The sequence below is a fragment of a genome, unplaced genomic scaffold (assembly GCF_019419815.1).
Source record: "Pyrus x bretschneideri cultivar Hongxiangsu unplaced genomic scaffold, Pyrus_bretschneideri_v1 Contig152, whole genome shotgun sequence".
In the NCBI taxonomy this organism is placed as follows: Eukaryota; Viridiplantae; Streptophyta; class Magnoliopsida; order Rosales; family Rosaceae; genus Pyrus; species Pyrus x bretschneideri.
Window position 1 is genome coordinate 23,653 of NW_025999449.1, and position 18,064 is coordinate 41,716.

An 18,064-nucleotide genomic window follows, 5' to 3' on the forward strand; every position below is an offset into this window, starting at 1 on the left:
TCTAGAATTTTCCTTTGGTTTCTATCACCCATCCAATCCGACTCACCATTACACCCCCACTCAACCCTCACTTCTCTGTTCACTTCTCAGACTCCCAACACTGTCACTCTCTCTCATCCCTCACTATTCTCTGCCTCTCCCATTTGTCCCCCCTCTGCAACTCTCCTTCTCACTCTCGGCAAAACCGAGAACCACCACCGTAATCCCTGGAGCTTTTGCGCTGATTCCAGTTTTTTAGTAATTTCTAAGAAACGCAGTCTGCGATACCTGTTCCGGCCTGATTTGAAGAAGATTTCTCAAGCGACTGTAATTTCATGGTAAGTTGGCTTAAAGCAGTTCCAAAATTCGGGATTGTTTGGGATATTTTTAGGTTTTTTCTGATTCTTGAAAAAAACCATGGTTAAGAGTAAATTAATTATATTTTAATTTTCATTTAATTCAGGTAACCGTCTTTCAGTTTTTTGGTTTGAACGCTATAACCAGCAATCTTTGAAAAAGGTTGGTTCTTGAATATTTTTATTTATATCCTTTTGGTTGTTTGAATGGACTTCCTCTAATCTAAATGAAGCTAACTTGACTATCTGTTTTTGTATACTGTATTTGCTTTGTTAAATTAGTTCTTTTTGGTTGAAAATTTTTGTTTGGTTTTGCAGATCAAAGGGGCCAAGCGGTGGAGGAGTGGGTTAATAGTTATGTGTTCTTCTTGATAATTGTATGTGTTTATGCCCTCATGATATTGTGACATACCATGGGATTGTTTGTGATCTGATTAAATACATAGTATGCTTTTCAGCATTGTTACAGGCTTTAGTTTTTTTGGAACTAATGGATAATTAGATTTATTGTATTTGTTGATGCATTGTGTAACTTATTTGATTTTAGTTTTCCTACCCCAGTGAACATGTTACTTACTGCATTATCCGCCTTATTTTCATTTTAAAAAAGATTTTTTTTTTTTATATATGAATTAATAATAAATAAAGAATTGAGAATAGAAATTTAGGAAAGAACAACGAGTGTAAATCTACAATCTATATTATTAATTGTATGCAAAAATTGATTAAAAATACCAAATCAATAACTCACAACTAAGAATGTGAGTAAATCTTGGTATAAGTGTTATACAAATGTTGTTTTATAACAACTGTATGTAAGTTTATTCTACTTGAGATTATAACATGAAAAACTCCACAGAATAAGACTGCAGCAGCTGCAGCTCCACCATCATTTCTGAAAAATTAGGTAAAAAATCTCCTCTGCAAAATTTTTTTTTTATTTATTTATTTATTTAACAATGAACCAATGCACACAAAAAAGTTTAGCATGCTCTGATTTTTGTCTCTTGATAGCACAGATTTACTAAGTCAATTACCTGCTTTGCAACAGCTTCTTTCTTGCCTTCTTGATTGCCAGGTCCGTATGCACGCATTATAATTATGTTTTTGTAGTTTAATTATCCTATTTAAAATTTCTATCAAAACATTCATTTTTCCTGCGTTTTGAAGTTGAATAGTTTAGTTTTTGGAGTGAACATAATTTCATGTACAAGTCACTTGCTTTTCATTTTTCAGTTTCTGTTCTGTTAATGTCAGATGCTTCAAGAAGCACTTCTATGTATTTTTAAGGGAGCATTTGGACCTTGATAGAAACTTCAAACATGTTTTAAGTAAAAACATTTCTAGCAAAAGCGCTTGAAAGTATAAGTGCTTCTTATAGAACAGCTTTCAAATGACTAATAAGCCCTTTGTTTCATTGCAATTGAAGATTTGGTTTTGGATTTCAGGTCAAGCTCTCTGAGTACATTGGGAATAAGTGTGTGATTCTCTTTTTTTACGCATTTGACGTCACATTTGTTTGTCCTATAGGTAAGTATGTTTTCGTAATCAGCATTTCTGCGTTGTACATGTTTTGTGTAAATAGGTTTTACATACATAGGCACAAAGCTTATAACACATTTAGTCCATTATTCTAACAGTTATATACAATACTGATAATCTATTTCACATTCCCACGGCAACGTGCAAGTTATCTATATATACGAATTTGATAAGCAATGTCCATTATCTAAAATTTGGGACTGATCATAAAAAAGGGTTGTTACTTTTTATAATAGGAACATAGAGGAACAAAAACCAACTTTCATTTTCCAGCGACTGACTCCAACTTTGTTGTTTTGTTCTCAATTTTAATCTTCTATCTACTTGAATCTATTTTTTAAGCCTAATTAGTTCATGCACTTATCATGTTTAAGTATGCTAAATCCTTTATATTTAAAATTTTGTGTCTTGAATATCAAGATAGAGAGACTTTTCTCTGAAAACACCGTATGTCCATTAACCACACATATGTTCAGTTATCTCATTGTTATCATCCATAGTTCAAACCACACATAATATAAAATTTGACAAACTTTACATGTTTGGTTAATAATGCCTAATGTTTTCGCCAATGCAGGACCTGGTAAGCCAACAGTTTTCAACTGTGTAAGTCATTTTTCTAACTTTCCGTTGGTCCTTTTATTGTTCAGATCTTTAGCAAGAGGATCATGATAGTCCTTTTATTGTTCTGATCTTTAGCAAGAGGATCCTTTTAATAAATCCAACCGTCATTTGTTCACATTAACTTTTATTTTTCCAATTTCTAACAGATAAATGAAAATAGCTCCATATGAGAAGAAAGGAGGAACAAACTGAAGAAACAAACTCATTTGATTAAGGAAGTTCAACTCTACTCATTGTTTCTTATTTTAGATAGGGTTGTGATTGGATTTCCACACATATACAAGTAGTACGGCTTATCATGTATATTTAAAACTTGCGACATATTTTATACAGTTTTAAAACCCGCAGCATCGCGCGGGCACTCATGCTAGTTATATATACTAAAAGCCAGTTGAAACTGGCACTGTTCAGCAATAGTAAAAGGACGGAAATGCCCTCCAAATAATTTTCTCAGCTGGGTTTCTCTCGGCTTCTGTACAGTGAAAGGGCTGTTTTGCCCTTTTGATTCCACGCGTCCATCATCCGTGTATGTTTTAGCTTTGGTTATTCTGGATCTTTCTTTTGCTTTCGCCTATTCTCTCGCATATCTCCAGTTGCTTTGTTTCTCACCGTCTTTTTTCTTCGCCTTCGCTTCTGTTTTCTTCATCGTGTTGCTTCGTTGTTCAAAACGTCGACCATTTTGCTTAGTTGTTCTCCGATTAATGGTCACAGGTGTTAAATTCTCTGCCTTTTTGGTTTGATTCCAATAATTTTTTGGGTTTTTGGTTGGTTGGACCAGGGTTTTCCAAGTAAGTTTTACATGTATATTACCGCACGGGGTTTCGATTTTCCATTTTTTTGGATTCTTTTTGTTAATATCTCATGGGCTTTGCTTTTTGATTTCAGAAATTTTGTGCCCATCTTGGGTTCGCTTCGGACTTGGTTGCGACCGATCTAATCCGGCGTTTCCAGGTGAGTTTTGCATGTTTATCAGCTTATATGGTTTCGATCTTTTGTTTTTCGATGGATCGTTGTTGTGCGTGTCTGATGCGTTTTGTTTTCCAGATTCGGGAAACGGTCCCTTTCAGATTTTTGGATTTTCGATTCTGATTCTTGGAACTCTCTGTGCTAAAGGTATATAAATGTATTATTTGTTTTTTCCTTTGTTCCCTTTGTGGCTGAATTTTTTTTTTTTTGGTTTTGTTTTGGTGATTTGGGACCTTTTTTGTGTGTGTTTGGGTTGTTAATTGGTGAATCTATGGGGTTTTGTGATTTTGGATTTAGGAATGGGTTTTATGTTGAAATTTCCTTTTTGTGATTTTGGATTTAGAAATGGATTTTCATTTGAATTTTTTTTTTTTTTTTGGTGACTTTGTGGATATTGGGTTGTTGATGAGATCCAAGGGCGGAGATCGGGATGAGAAGAAGATATTGAGAGGTTTGGTTTCATCTTCTACTCTCTCTCCATAACCGTTAATCCCCATTACCTTTCAATTTCATCTTCTACTCTCTCTCACTCTCTCGCTCTCCTCTGCTCTGAGATGGCTCTTGAGGTCGCTGTCAAGGCCGCCTTGGGCGCCCCTCATCTTCTCGGCGATTGTACGTTCACAATTCTCTCTATTTCCCTCGATTTCCTTTCTGGGGTTTGATCAAATTTTGCTACTTTGGTATAATTTTCCATCTTTTGCTTCTGACAGACCCTTTCAGCCAAAGGGTTCTTCTGACCTTGGAGGAGAAGAAAGTGCCCTACAAATTGCACTTAATCAATCTCAGCGACAACCCAGTGGTATTTTACTTGGTTTGAATTTTTGATCCCGAAAATACATGCAGGCATAGATGGAAATATGTGATTTTTGTACTTTTAATGGATTTTGGTGTATTTTTTTTGGAGTGTCTGAGGAATTGGGTTTGGGGTTTTTGTTGGTGATTTGTAGGTTTACGGAAGTGAATCCAGAGGGGAAGGTGTCTATCACTGAGGATAAACTTTTTGTCTTCAGGTTAGCACTATTGCTTTTTCCTACCGGTCATTGGTGTGCTAATAGTGTTGAGAACAATGCCTAATTTAGTTTAACTCTTCTCATTTTGATAATTACCTTTTCCACTGCCTTCTTGAACTTGGAATTAGTTTGATAGCATTTTGGTTTTAAGCGTTTATAAAAATATTTCATTTCAATGAACAAGTCATTGATCTATTAACTCTTATTTGTTGAAGATTTAGTGCTAAAAGCTATGAGTTACAAGTATTACATTCCATTCACCAAGTCATTGATATATTTAATTCTTATTCGCTAGAGGATTGAGATTTTAACTCTTCTCATCTTTGTTGCAGCCAATAACAAGAATAAACATTCTCCATTGCTTCGCCCGCTTCTACCAACAAATTGAAACCTAAACATTAAAATTTCATGACAACGATTTCACCCATTTATCATAAAATTGGTAGACATAACTTCATACCATCTCAGAGCAGAAATAAAGGTTTTAATTTTCTTTTACTTTGTTATTGCTCACTCTGTTTACTTTTCCTCAATTTAAGTCTCCAAACAAGCTACTGTTTGTAAGTCCTATCAATCTTCAATTTTTATTTTTCTTGCTTTGATTTCAGTTCTTTTATTACTAATTTTAATCATTTGTGTCCGCTACTGATATCTTGGTATGTTAGTTTGAAAATGTGTCCCTTTGAATTTTAAAATTTGGCAAATTATTTGAAGCAATTCTAATTTTAGCTTTATGGACTTTACAAATAGGAAGATGAGGAGACAAAAAGAAGTACAAGGGGATGCATTTAGCTTCCATTTTTGAGGTTCCAGGCACCCAAAATCTGTGGTGAGTTCAAAAAAAAAAAAAAAAAAAAAAAAAAAATCTCATTTTGATATAAAGTTTGGATTTTCAAATCTGGATTGGATTTAATTTTACATTTAATTTGATGGGTTTGATTTATATGCAAGGACTTTGCTTTTATTAATGCATAAAATATTAATTAAATTTTAATTAAGATGCTAACTTTGTAGGTACCCTAGAATTAACAATGTAGCTGGAGTTCTCCACTGGCTTAAGCACAGTGGAGAACTCAAGTACAGAACTCTCTATCTGTTTCTCAATCTTGGAACCTCTGGCCTCTGCAAGAAGGTTCGTCTCTCTTTGTCTCTCTCACACTTTTTTTTTTTTTTTTTTAATTCGTAATCGAATTTCCTTTGCATAAATGATAGATCTGTTGCAGTGTAGCTGCAAATCCTACCCTCTGTTTGTTACTTTGTTCCAATTGTTGCAATCAATTTTTCATTGTTTATTTGGTCAATTCTTGCATTGTTTTATTTGGTGAATTCTCGATTAACGACAGGTTCTTCTTGCTTGGTCTAATTAGGTAACTTAAGAATTTCATCTGTTGATTAAATTTCATGTGAGAATTATTTTTTTGTCCTGATGGATCTTTTTTTTAATTTTTTAATTATGTAGCCGATGAGTTCGGTATTTCTTTGGAGTCTCTGCAAGTTTAAACTAATCTATGTTGTTATTTTGATTGTGCGTTTGGTGACTGACGCTATTTTAATTAGAATGTTTTCAATTTAGTGTCATCTCAATCTCAATGGGTTTTTATGATATGCCTTATCAGTGAATTTATCTACATTTTTCAATGTTGGTCTCGACGATTGTGATCACTGCACTCTGGATTTTGTTTGAATTCCCAAATTTTGTCGAACATTTGACAAGTGCTCCTTCAATAAATTTCAAGTAAAGAACGTCTAAATATGACAATTTTAGGGTTTCAAATTCATTGGAAAATATGAAATAATATTGCATAATTTCTGATTAATGTGAAAAATTGGTACTTTTGTAGTGATATATGCTTTTGGAGAAAGTTGTAAAGTTTGATACTTTCCAGCTTTAATCTAATTTTTCCATTGTCTTAAGGTATAGATCCCCGCATTTAATTTACTTTTTCTTTTCAGAAGCAATTTGAAGGATTAAAATGCTGTCATTTGGTATAGATGATCGTGGTTTAGCAAATTGATAGCGAGATGGAACACTCCTAACTATGTTGTAAGTTCGAATCACTCATCCTATAAGAGTTGCTTCATAATTGTAATATTCAAAACTAGATGGCTTTTTCAGTTATGGTTCGATTATTATTTTCCTTTTCAATTGTTATTCTTCATTTTTGATGTGGTTGCTGTTTGTGGTTTCCATTCAATGTGATCCGTACTCTCAGTTTTCTTTTCAGAATTCCTCTCTTTGCCTTTTCCCAAAGTTAATATTTTTCTCCATGATAGAAATTTTAAGGTCCATGTTAATATATATATATTTTTTTTTCAATTTAGATCCTACAAGTTAAAGGTATTGATGATGGAATTAAATTGAACATTGCTCATTGTTCCTTATTGTAGATAAGGTTGTATAGCAGCAAAACGTAGCACCGCAGCATCGCGCGGGCAGTCTTGCTAGTAATCTTCTATATCTCATAAGATTTCTACATAATATTTACTTATGATTTACACAGTTACATTCTTAATTAAATTAGAAATGCAACAAATTTTACCAAATAAAAAAATCTATATTTTAGAAAGGAAAAACAGACAATTACAAACCTTTTAACTGTCGGAGTATTAGCACTACATTGATATAAAAACGAAAAAATAAAGAAGAAAAAGCAACTTGTAGTTAGACGTACGCAAAGATGAGGAAAGCAGCACGAGGAACATGAACACAAATACCCTTAATTTGTCCATTGGTGGCTAAAATATGTTCGATCAATATTTTTTTTTTTCTTTCTCTTCAAGTTTTCATGTGTGACTAAAACTTGTATGTGGTCTAAAATCATAGTAAATAGGATGTTGGATTTCCACACGTGTTCGATTTCGAAATTCCTCCTCTTTAAAATTATTGTAATAATTTCAAACTCTCTCCCTTCTCTTTAATAATAATAAAAAAATGTGTTAGTAAATTTCTTTTATTCAATGTATGCAATGGTAATTAACAACTATATCTCTCTATGTATACAAGTCATTTTCATAAAAAGTGACCACGCCTGAGGATGTGAGGAATGCCCCACACAACAAAAGAATACAACCATGATGAAAATGACTTAATATGTTGACTAATTTGCTCTGACACCATAAAAAAAATTGATTTCATCATAAAATTAATTAATAATATATAGTAGATGGAATTTGACATGCAAAATCGTAAAATTCCAGTTGTACAGTATTCTTCAGGTCCTCATGGAGCATGCACGCATTAATCAGTTGGGTTTGGAAGATTCAAAGTAAGACAGACTCCTATTTTCTGGTCCAATCTGACTTTGTCTTCAATGCTGAATGAACATATCGGGCATGTCTCCCCCGCTACAAGCTGGGCATGAGTCATTGAGAAAGTGATTACTTAATTTCATAAATTCGCGACTTTGACATTTTTATCTTCATCACGACTAACAATAGTATAAAAAAATATTGCGTGTGAAAGAAACAGATGACACTACGAATGAGTCCCCGTTTGTGTATGTGTCTAGATTTCTCATATAAGTTTCTCAAACAATAGTGTTGATATAAGACTTCATAATTTGGTGATGTTATTTGGACACACAAAATTGACACACTTGTTAATAACTCTATAATACATCTGTGACACATATATTGGAATAAAGTTTAGTTATAATCAAAGAGTATGTCAACGAAGGATAATATACGCACACAACGAAACAAAATCCTAAAACCTAAGCCTTTAGGTGATGAAACATTTTGAGGTTCGTTGGACAAGATTTCACATCCTACGCACCATTTTTTCCTTGACGCCAAATGTTTGCCTAACGAAAATTGACTTGCCCAACTAAATGACTTTGTTGCGCATAGCCTCCGACAAAACCCTAATCGTTGACCTTTTTTGCCCAACCAACTGAAATTTGCATCAGGTAAAATTACATTATCCGACAAATTTTGAATTGTGGAGCATAAATTTGTAGAGCAAATAGTAATTTCTGGTAGTGTGACAGACTCCTATTTTCTGTTCTAATCAGACTTTGCTTTTTATTTTCTTCCATGCTTAATTGCATAATATATCAGCCATTGACATAATGATCACTTTCGACATTGAAAACCTCATAAATAATAACAAGAAGAAATTTCGTTTTGCATAATTTCATCAACACGTGATTTTGACAAGTATTATTGTATTATCTCGAAATTATGTGGAAGTTTTGTGGATGACTTAATGGGTATGCAGAAACCTTGACCTAGCAATAACATTTGGCTACCTAATCCGCGTTTAAATATGCATACGTGGGTAGCTTAGCTTAGCTAGGGGAATGAAGGAGCCAAACTTTATATCTCTACTCATGAAAATGGCCCCTTGTATTGCTATTATAGACTAGGTCTAAGAATTGAGCTTTGCGTGGTACTTTGTAAGAACCTTGATTATACTAGTGGATTGGACTTAGTGGAGAGTCCCCGATTTTGTTAACCTAGAGGTGGGTTTTTCCGACCAAAAACATCTTGTGTTCAAAGTTATTTATATTGTGTCACATATCTCACATACATATACATGCTACATGTATCACTTGAATATTTAATTATAATGTGCACACAATCATGCTCACTTGACACATTAATAACTTGGAACGAACTGAGACCTTGTAAACTAGAATAGTTTTTGATATTTGAAATTGGTTATTGAATCTTTGATTTATCGACTAACAAATCTATTTTAGTTAACTAGTGGGCTTGACTAGTCAGTTTAGCAGATTATAATTTTTATATACAGGATATTCCGTTTGTTACCAATTTCACACTTCTAATAAACGTGATTGTTACCTGACAAATTTCGATTCATGGAGCATAAATTTGTAGAGCAAATAGTATTTCTAGTAGTGACATACTCATGTTTTCTGCTCTAATCAGACTTTGCTTTTATTTTCTTCCATGCTTAATTGCATAATATATCAGGCATTGACATAGCGATCACTTTCGACATTGAAAACCTCATAAATAATAACAAGAAGAAATTTTGTTTTGCATAATTTCATCAACACTTGATTTTGACAAGTTTTATTTTATTAGCTCGAAATTATGTGGAAGTTTTGTGGACGACTTAATGGGTATACAGAAACCTTGACCTAGCAATAACATTTGGCAACCTAAACCGCTTTTATATTTATATTCATACATCCCAAATTACTTTTTTTACATCCTTTTTATTTTTTAATATTTTCTATCAAGTGTTAGTGGTGTTTCAAAAAATATTAAAAAATTAAAAGAGTGTGAAAGAAGTAATTTATGGTATGTGAATATAATATATACGGGTAGCTTAGCTTGGCTAGGGAAATGAAGGAGCCAAACTTTATATCTCTACTAATGAAAATGGGTCCCTTCCTTGTATTGCTATTGATATCATCATAATTAGTCTTTGCCAACGTTTCAGAAAATGCAATACATAGTTACCCTCTCTCTCTCTCTCTCTCATGCATGATAAATTATTGTTTAGAAGCTGTTTGATAACTACTTTGTTTTTAATTTCAAAAAATGCAAAATGAAAACAAAAAGCTAAAAGCTATTTTTTTTGTGCGTGTGTTTTCAGTGTACACTTTGATTTTGCTTTTCAATTTTTATTAAACACTTACCAAGCAAGTTTCTAAAAACGAAAAATAAAAAATTGAAATGGTTGTTGAATGACCCTTAACATCTAGCTAGTCATCTATAATGATGAAAGTTTCTTCTGGTTATTGCAGAGCATGCAGGGAAGATGGTCATCAGTAGGTTGCATCTGCAAATGGAGATGGTTCTGGCAAGGAAGAGACCTCCAACAAGCGTTCGGCGTCGTGGGCTCCCTGGAGCTAGTTATCGGAAAACTTCAACACCACATAGTCAACGATGATTACTACGACGTTGCCGATAACTAGCTCCGGGGAGCCCATGACGCCCACTCCGGCTGACGTCCACTCCGGGGGCCGAAAAAGTGCAGAGAAAGAAGAGGAAAGAGGAGGATCTAGAGGCTCTGGTGGAACCGGCTCTAGAGAAGATCCTCTCCCGATTAGGAAAATAGCTATAATGACATGTGTCGCGGTTGTATTGGTTAAAAGTGCCACATCAACAAGCTTGTCAGAAGGATGATTGGTTTATTAAGCAGTTAGTCGAATCTCTCCAAGAAGAATGATTAGTATCTTTGTTTGTAAGAGAACTTTCTACATGTTTATAACAAAACAATTCTAAATAAGCATTTATAAGAAAAAGTGCTTCTTCGAGATAAAGTCTCAAACGAATCCTTCATACTAGTTGAAAAGCCAAAGAAATTTTTACAACGAATGAATGGACGAAAATGGTAAATCCAAAATAAGAGTTGTTACCTACTATAATCTTTGTGGGGGAAAAGAAAGAGTGCTACAAAAAAAGTCAAGCAAAAAAGTTGTTCTTATTAACAAGTGTTTAGCAACTTCACACTTCAGAGGAAAAACACTTTAGAGAGATCGGCAAAGAAATAAAGAGAGCATGGGCTTGAGGAATTCAGTTATTGATATTCCTAATGTTTTGTACTTTTATTTGTATTAGTGAAGGAGAGAGAAACTTGTTCTCTAAGTAAGACAAATACTAATAGGAAAGATCTTTTAGATCTCGTAGGATTTCTACAATAATATTTGCTTTAGAATTACATAATTAGATTCATAATTAAATTAGAACTGCAACAAACACTACTGAATAAAATAAAATCTATATTTAGAGACAAAAACATACAGTTACAAAAAAAATATCATTACACTTACCATCTAAATTTATCATATTCAGTATACCACCTTACATGACAACCTAGTTGTACAGCCTAATATAATTTCTATTTTATTTACAAAATAAAAATTACATTAGGCTGTCCACCTCGTCTTTTACATAAAACGGTATAAATTTGTGATATATTTAGACGGTAAAAATAGAATTATTAGTTAGTTGGCTACGAAACTTGTAATTGTCAGTACCACATTGCTATAAAGAATCTGACATGCAAAATAATGATATTCCCGTTGTAGAGTATTCCTCAGATCCTGCTGGAGCATGCATTTGGTCAGTTGGGTTTGGAAGATTCCTATTTTCTGGTCCAATCTGACTTTTTCTTCCGTGCTCCCTTCTATATGGACAAGGATTGACTACCCTTCTAGTTTCAGTGCTTTTCCGTGCCTTTTTATTTGTGTGATCACGGTTAAGTCACATCTACATTTTATATTACTATTCATTTTTGTTTTATTATCTCTATAAAAAAACAATATAAAATGTTGACGTAGTTTAACCGTGACCACACAAAACAAGAGAACACGGGAGAACACCGAAACTAGGAGGGCATACGATCCTTATCCATTCTATATAGCAGGCGGGTCTGCCCCGCTACCTGGCCATGAGTCGTTGAGAAAGTGACCCCTTAATTTCATGACATTTTTATCTTCATCAAGACTAATAATACAATAAAAAGTATCGCTTGTGCAAGAAACAACACTCTCCGTTTGAGTCCCATTTGTGAATGAGTCTAGATTTCCCGTATAAGTTTCTTAAATAATAGTTGACAGTTTAGCCTTTCTCCCTGTCTCTAAGACTACCCTTGGGGATAAAGTTTAAAAATTTAAGCTAGAAAATTTGTGTCATAACTCAGAAACAATTTTTCTCCTCCAATACTTATGACTTAAAATTTTAACTCAAGATTATTAAATAATAATTTTAGGTCGGTATTTTTTTTGAAAATAAAATTTATCTAGATTATCCTAATAGCATAACATGTCACACGTATTATAAAAATGTACTCATTTTATGGCCTAAGAGTGTCTACACCAAAATTGAGCTATAATGGTGTGCGATATATAGCATAAAAATATGTGAGTTTTTATCATGGTTGGTCTCTAAAATTGGGCATTCTAATCAAAATGGTCTCTAAAATAGAAAATTTATCATGTTAGTTCCTAAAAATGAATTCCGCAAATCAATTTGGTAATTGTATTGTCTTTCCATCAAAATTTATGTTAGTGTACTGATGCCAAATGAGTGGGGAACCCATCCGATCATTTGGCACCATGTAGATTAATCATAAAAACCAATCTCTATAAGATTACCACATATATACATACTTGTTGTGTCAATATTTGGATATTGGATATAGTTTATCAGACCTACTAAAATTTTAGGTTCTAAACCTATCCCAACTTACTCTAACCCTTGGGTCCAATATGAGTTTTTATTTTATTTTATGTTTTTGGACACTAAGGGAAGGGGGTGGGCTTAGCCTTACAATGAACTAGTAATAACGTGGTTCAAATTCGCCTTTGGCGAGAATTGAACCTAAGACCTCTTACTTATAAGTGAATAGGAATACCACTAGACCGTAATACTAAGTGGCACAAATATGAAATTTAACCCAAACTCTTTTTTGGGGAAAATTTAGGCCATAATTCCCCTTGAATTAGTGGGCGGCTGACCCAATATATATGTGTATTTTTTTTGTTTTATATTTATAAATTCATTGAATCCAACGGCTAAGATCTAAAATAATCAAATCTTACGGTCCAAAAATCCAACTGCTAAAATAATTATAAAAAAAATTCTTTCATTGACACACCCCGACCAAGGTCAGGGAGTGCTGGCCGTCACGCGGAGGTGACGTAACCATGTGCACAGTGTGGAAGCTAATAAAACAGTAATAGGAGAAGTATGAATAAATAAAAACTAGCATACTTAAGGTAAAAGTAATAAGTGCTAGCGTAAGTGAGACACAAGTTCAGAGCAGAAAGCCTAAAGCAGTCCCAACTAAAATGACGCTACAACAGTACACCCGAAGGTGGACCTACGCTGGTGATCGTCTGTCAGAAATGCCGGGAAAGCCCTCTGGGAAACCACCAAACCAACTGAACAGCTAGAACCTGGAGGGGCGCAAAACAAAAGCGTGAGTGGGCAAAAACAAAGCTTTTCGAAAACCATTTCAGAAACAAGATTCTAACCCCTCGCCGTAAAACCTGTATACCTCCCAGAAAATAAACATATGGATATACATATAGATATGCCAATCATGCTTAAGAATATGCCATGCCAACTCTCACAATGAAATGCAAGTGCTTAGGTATAAATCGAATCAATATCATCTAATCTGTCAGCCGGAGTCACCTAACGTGACCTGTACGACTGCATCTAGAGCTCAAATCTCAATCACAATAACTAAACCTGCCCACGAGTTGGAACCACCTAAAGTGGTCTGTACGACAGGCCTGGGTGTAATGCATATAAACGCTCTAGTGCTACGATCACGTGAAGGCTGTGCGAATAATCGCGGGTCACCTACGAGTCGGAACCACCTAATGTGGTCTGTACGACAGGACTGTGCACCTAACTTGGATCCAAGCTGAGCGTGTGGTGCGGGAGGTGAACAACACGTGAAGGACTGTGCCCTACTCTGGGCGGGAGCACTAACACCGGGGGTGCAGGTTATGAGCTCTCTAAGCATCATGAATCGCTACTGAACGTAAACATGAATAACACTTACCTGGCACTTACCTGTGCATCCACAGCACCAAATATGCATATGTATATAAATATGTACGCCCAATAATGCAACCAATAATGCATAAATGACGATAATATAATGCATGGCATATAACTAATAAACATTTAATTCAATTTCTAGGAAAATATAAGTATATAGGTATATACGGAAAACCAAAAGCCCACTCACTGATAAGTGGAAGGGTCGTAGCCCCCTACCTCAAGTGACCACGCTCGTCCTCGGGATATGTCTCACCTATATGCGAAATAACTATAAAAACGTTAATTTTAAAGCACATAACCAAACTTTAGAAATAACTTCTCATACATTGCTCAAACGGGGTGTATGAATACACCAACGTGATCTACTCAACCTCACGAACATCCACAAATTTTTAGAAAAATTTTCCACCGCCGCACGCGCCTCCACGCGCCGGCCACGCGCAGGCACGTGCCTGGCACGCTGACGGCGTCAACTGACGCCGTAGGGAATATTCTGTTAGTTTTGACAGATTCCGTCAACGGTGTCAAGAATATTCCGTCAAACTTGACGGAATATTCCGTCTTCTTCCCCGGCGAGACTCCGGCGACGTCGCCGGCGCTGGAAAATCGCGAAAACTTTAAACTTCGATATCTCCGTCGTTTCTCAACCAAATTCCACGATTTTGGTACCAAAATGAAGCCTAGAACTAGAGGAACACAACCATACAACTTTCGAGGGCTAAAAACCACGAAATCTCACCTGAAAAATCGAACCAACTTCGGCCAACTTCTAAACCAACGATCCTGACGTCCAATTCCTTCAAACGAACTACTCTGAGCCTCCTTGGGACCTCACCAAGCTATCTACAAGCTTCATTTTCCCTAAAACGTGAGGAATCACGCGTGCATGAATAGTACCCCAAATCGGACATTGTGAAATCGACGTGAAAACGATGGAGTTCTTACCTGGAAATGGTATGGTTGGACTCGTACGAGCCTCACGAGCTCGAATATGTACTCAGTTCCTTCGATCTGTGGAGGTTTAGTGTGCTTATGTGTGTGTCCGTACGTTTTCGAAGAAGAAGGGAAGGAATGGGGCTCGGGACAGTTGTAGAGAAACAGGGAGAAAGGTTATGGTGTGTGGGAAGGTGTGTGTGGCACCAAACATGCCAACAAAACCCCATAACAAACAATAAACGTAACGAAATCGAACTAGGGGCAAAACTGTCTTTTCACACGTACGTTTTTGATATTTTCGGGACGGGCTGTCACATTCATAGTGTCCAATGAGTTTCATGGCGGCAGTTTAATGATTTTTCAATATTTATCGGTATCTAAATATTTTAGGATAAAATGTTCATAACACTAAATGAGGATAGCCTACATAATTTTTTTTTTAAAATTACTTTAAGAAGAAAATTATCCTAAATTCATTTTTTTAATAATCTCAGGCTAAAAAGTTAACCAGAAGGAGTTAGAACAGAAAAACTATTTCTGAGTTAACAATTTTAAGTTTTACCCCAAGTGTTGGAGAAAGTCTTATAATAAACATGTGCAAAATGAAAAGGCAAAATTTCTTTTACCACATCAAGTGGCCCAATGGTAAAGGCACAGACTGTGGCTTCCCAATAAACAAAAAAAAAAAAAAAGTGAGAGGTTCCGGTTTCGATGCTCCGAGTTGGTAAGTCTGCTTGACTGTGGTCACAGGCATGGTGAAATTCCCCATAGCTTCTCCGAGCCTGGAAGAGATGGATAACCGTGGTTTGCTATCAATTGTCCCTCTTTTGTAGGAAAAAAACACAAAATTTGTCTGTTTGATTTTTTTAATTTTTTGTTAAATTATGAATTTTTCCATTAAGAGATTCTTTAAGGAGGGGTGAGGAACACGCTAAACCATATTTGAATATATAGTCTTTACATAAACATCACCACCAAATGGTGGATATTTAAATCGAGATGGGGAATATAATATAAGAAATTTCGTATTGATGGAAGTTTATGCTCCTAAAGACCTTGACTTTCTTGTCATCTAGAATTATGTATGAGGCTCCCATATATAAACATAAACGCACGGACTGAGGGAGGTAAGGCCCAGTGGGGGCACATGCCCCCTCTCATTCCTTTTTTCTTTCGTTACAAATTATTTAATTAATCATTTCTATTTTTTTTGCATTGCAGATTATTCAATTAATCATATTAAAATAGTAAAATTTTTTTTTAGTTTTTAAATGCCCCACCGTTTTGTATTTTTTTTCTCACACACTAATGTCTAAACCTTGTTGAGTTGCATGCATTTGGTTAATTAGTACAAATGAGCATTAGATTGTCAACAATTAAAGATAAAATTAGACAATAGAGTAATAAAAAAAAAAGGAGATGAAGAGATTTTCAAAGAAAGAACTTAAGACTTGTTAGACGGCCCTAAAGAAAGAAGTACAGGAGCTGAAGTCGATTCCCAACAGAGAGGGAGGGGCCGCTTGCTTAAAAAATTTATTTTATATAAAATAATAGATATATAATTATATAATTATATCTATAATTTTTTCAGCATTTGTAAAAGAACTAGCTTTATTTGTCCGAAAAAGGAGCTCAAATTTTTTAAGATGCCCCCTCTTAATTAAATTTCTGGCTTCGTCCCTGCATAAACGCACATGGATAGAATTTAGCTTCCCAAATTATAGGGTGATGTTCTCCACACATTTATTTTCACTTCTTACATATTAATTTCAATTTTTTATTGTCAAATTGAATGAATTAAAAAATATTATTGAAAAAAACTTAAGAGGCATTTTGATATATGTGCCTCAATTTTGAATTTTTTGAAGCAACCATCTATAACTTTTAAACATTTGATCAAATATTCTTCTACTAATTTAAATTAAAATTATGATTTTTATTATATTTAAGTTACCAGTTAGTTCACAAATTAATATAGCAAAACTCCTAGAATCACAACAAACATCCTATCTTATCATAATTGGTTCAAAAGAAATTTTTCTTACTCAAATAATTTTTTTAGCCACTTAGTACTACGGTCTAGTGGTATTCCTCTTTACTTGTAAATAAGAGGTCTTAGATTCGATTCTCGTCAAATACGAATTTGAACCATATCGTTGCTACCGTGCATGTTCTTCCCGAGCTTCCGCTCGTTGACGGACTTCTTCTTCTTGCCAGCACATGACTTCTAACACTATCTCCACCTGTCGGAGTCTGGAGAACGTTCTACTTAGAAGTTGAGAGCTAAATGAAGAAGATTCCCCAAAAGACACGCGATGCGGATGGGGTGACTCCCATGTCGTGAGTCAACATAGTGTTATATATATACATATAGCTTAAATACAGGAATCAAGGAGCCAAATTTATATGTCTACTAGTTAAGAGAGATTTTTTAGTGTAATCAGTATATAAAGTGGTACACCACATATCATTATACAAATAGTGGAATATATGTGTTAAAAAGTTAATAACTTAAACAATAAAATTTCTCCCCTTATATAAAAATACAGGATGTACTACTCATATTTCTATCATAATAAAAAGTTTCTCACTAGTTAAAATGGTTCACAAGTCCTGCGGTATCCACATGGTTCCGTTCCTTCTATTGCTATTGTTATCATCAAAATTAGTCTTTGCCGATGTTTCCGAAGATCCAATACACAGTTACTCTTTCTCTCTTTTTCTTGCTCTCTCATATTATATATTAACTTATTGTCCTTCAAGCTAACAAAACTCCTTACCTTGCGTGACTGGGGAGAACCCCACCAACTTTGTTTTTAATTATTAATAAAAAAAAAAAAAACTACTCTCTGGGTTTTCAAACTTTGTTTTATTTAGATTTTTATTCCGAAAACGTAAAACAGTTATCAAATAAGTTTTAATTTTCATTTTCAAAAAATAAAAAATAAAAACTAAAAATTGATAACTGAAATGATTATGAAACGAGCCTTTAAAACACACACACACACACACATATTCAGTAATTAACTGATGATAAATTTGTTTTCTTATCATTGCATATGATGAAAGATGATCATCAATAAGTCGCTTATGCAGATGGAGATCATTCTTGCAAGGGAAGTACCGTCAATAGACGTACCAATAAGTTCTAAG

The 18,064-nt window shown here is 34.5% G+C and overlaps 1 long non-coding RNA gene across 14 annotated transcripts; it reads left to right on the top strand.

Moving 5' to 3' along the window:
- On the top strand, positions 1-7,436 carry LOC103943901. 14 transcript variants are annotated; one of them, XR_007256968.1, is made up of 18 exons: positions 3-317; positions 443-498; positions 654-712; positions 1,195-1,242; positions 1,355-1,413; positions 1,784-1,865; positions 2,455-2,483; positions 2,648-3,289; positions 3,387-3,452; positions 3,546-3,614; positions 3,885-3,918; positions 4,022-4,079; positions 4,178-4,477; positions 4,810-4,958; positions 5,228-5,306; positions 5,492-5,609; positions 6,434-6,521; positions 6,866-7,436. It is a non-coding gene; the product is annotated as an uncharacterized LOC103943901 (long non-coding RNA). The 14 variants fall into 14 exon arrangements; XR_007256961.1 differs by having other exon boundaries at positions 5-317; positions 6,431-6,521; XR_007256960.1 differs by lacking the exon at positions 6,866-7,436 and having other exon boundaries at positions 9-317; positions 4,178-4,266; positions 4,415-4,477; positions 6,431-6,623.
- The last annotated feature ends 10,628 nt before the right edge of the window (positions 7,437-18,064 follow it).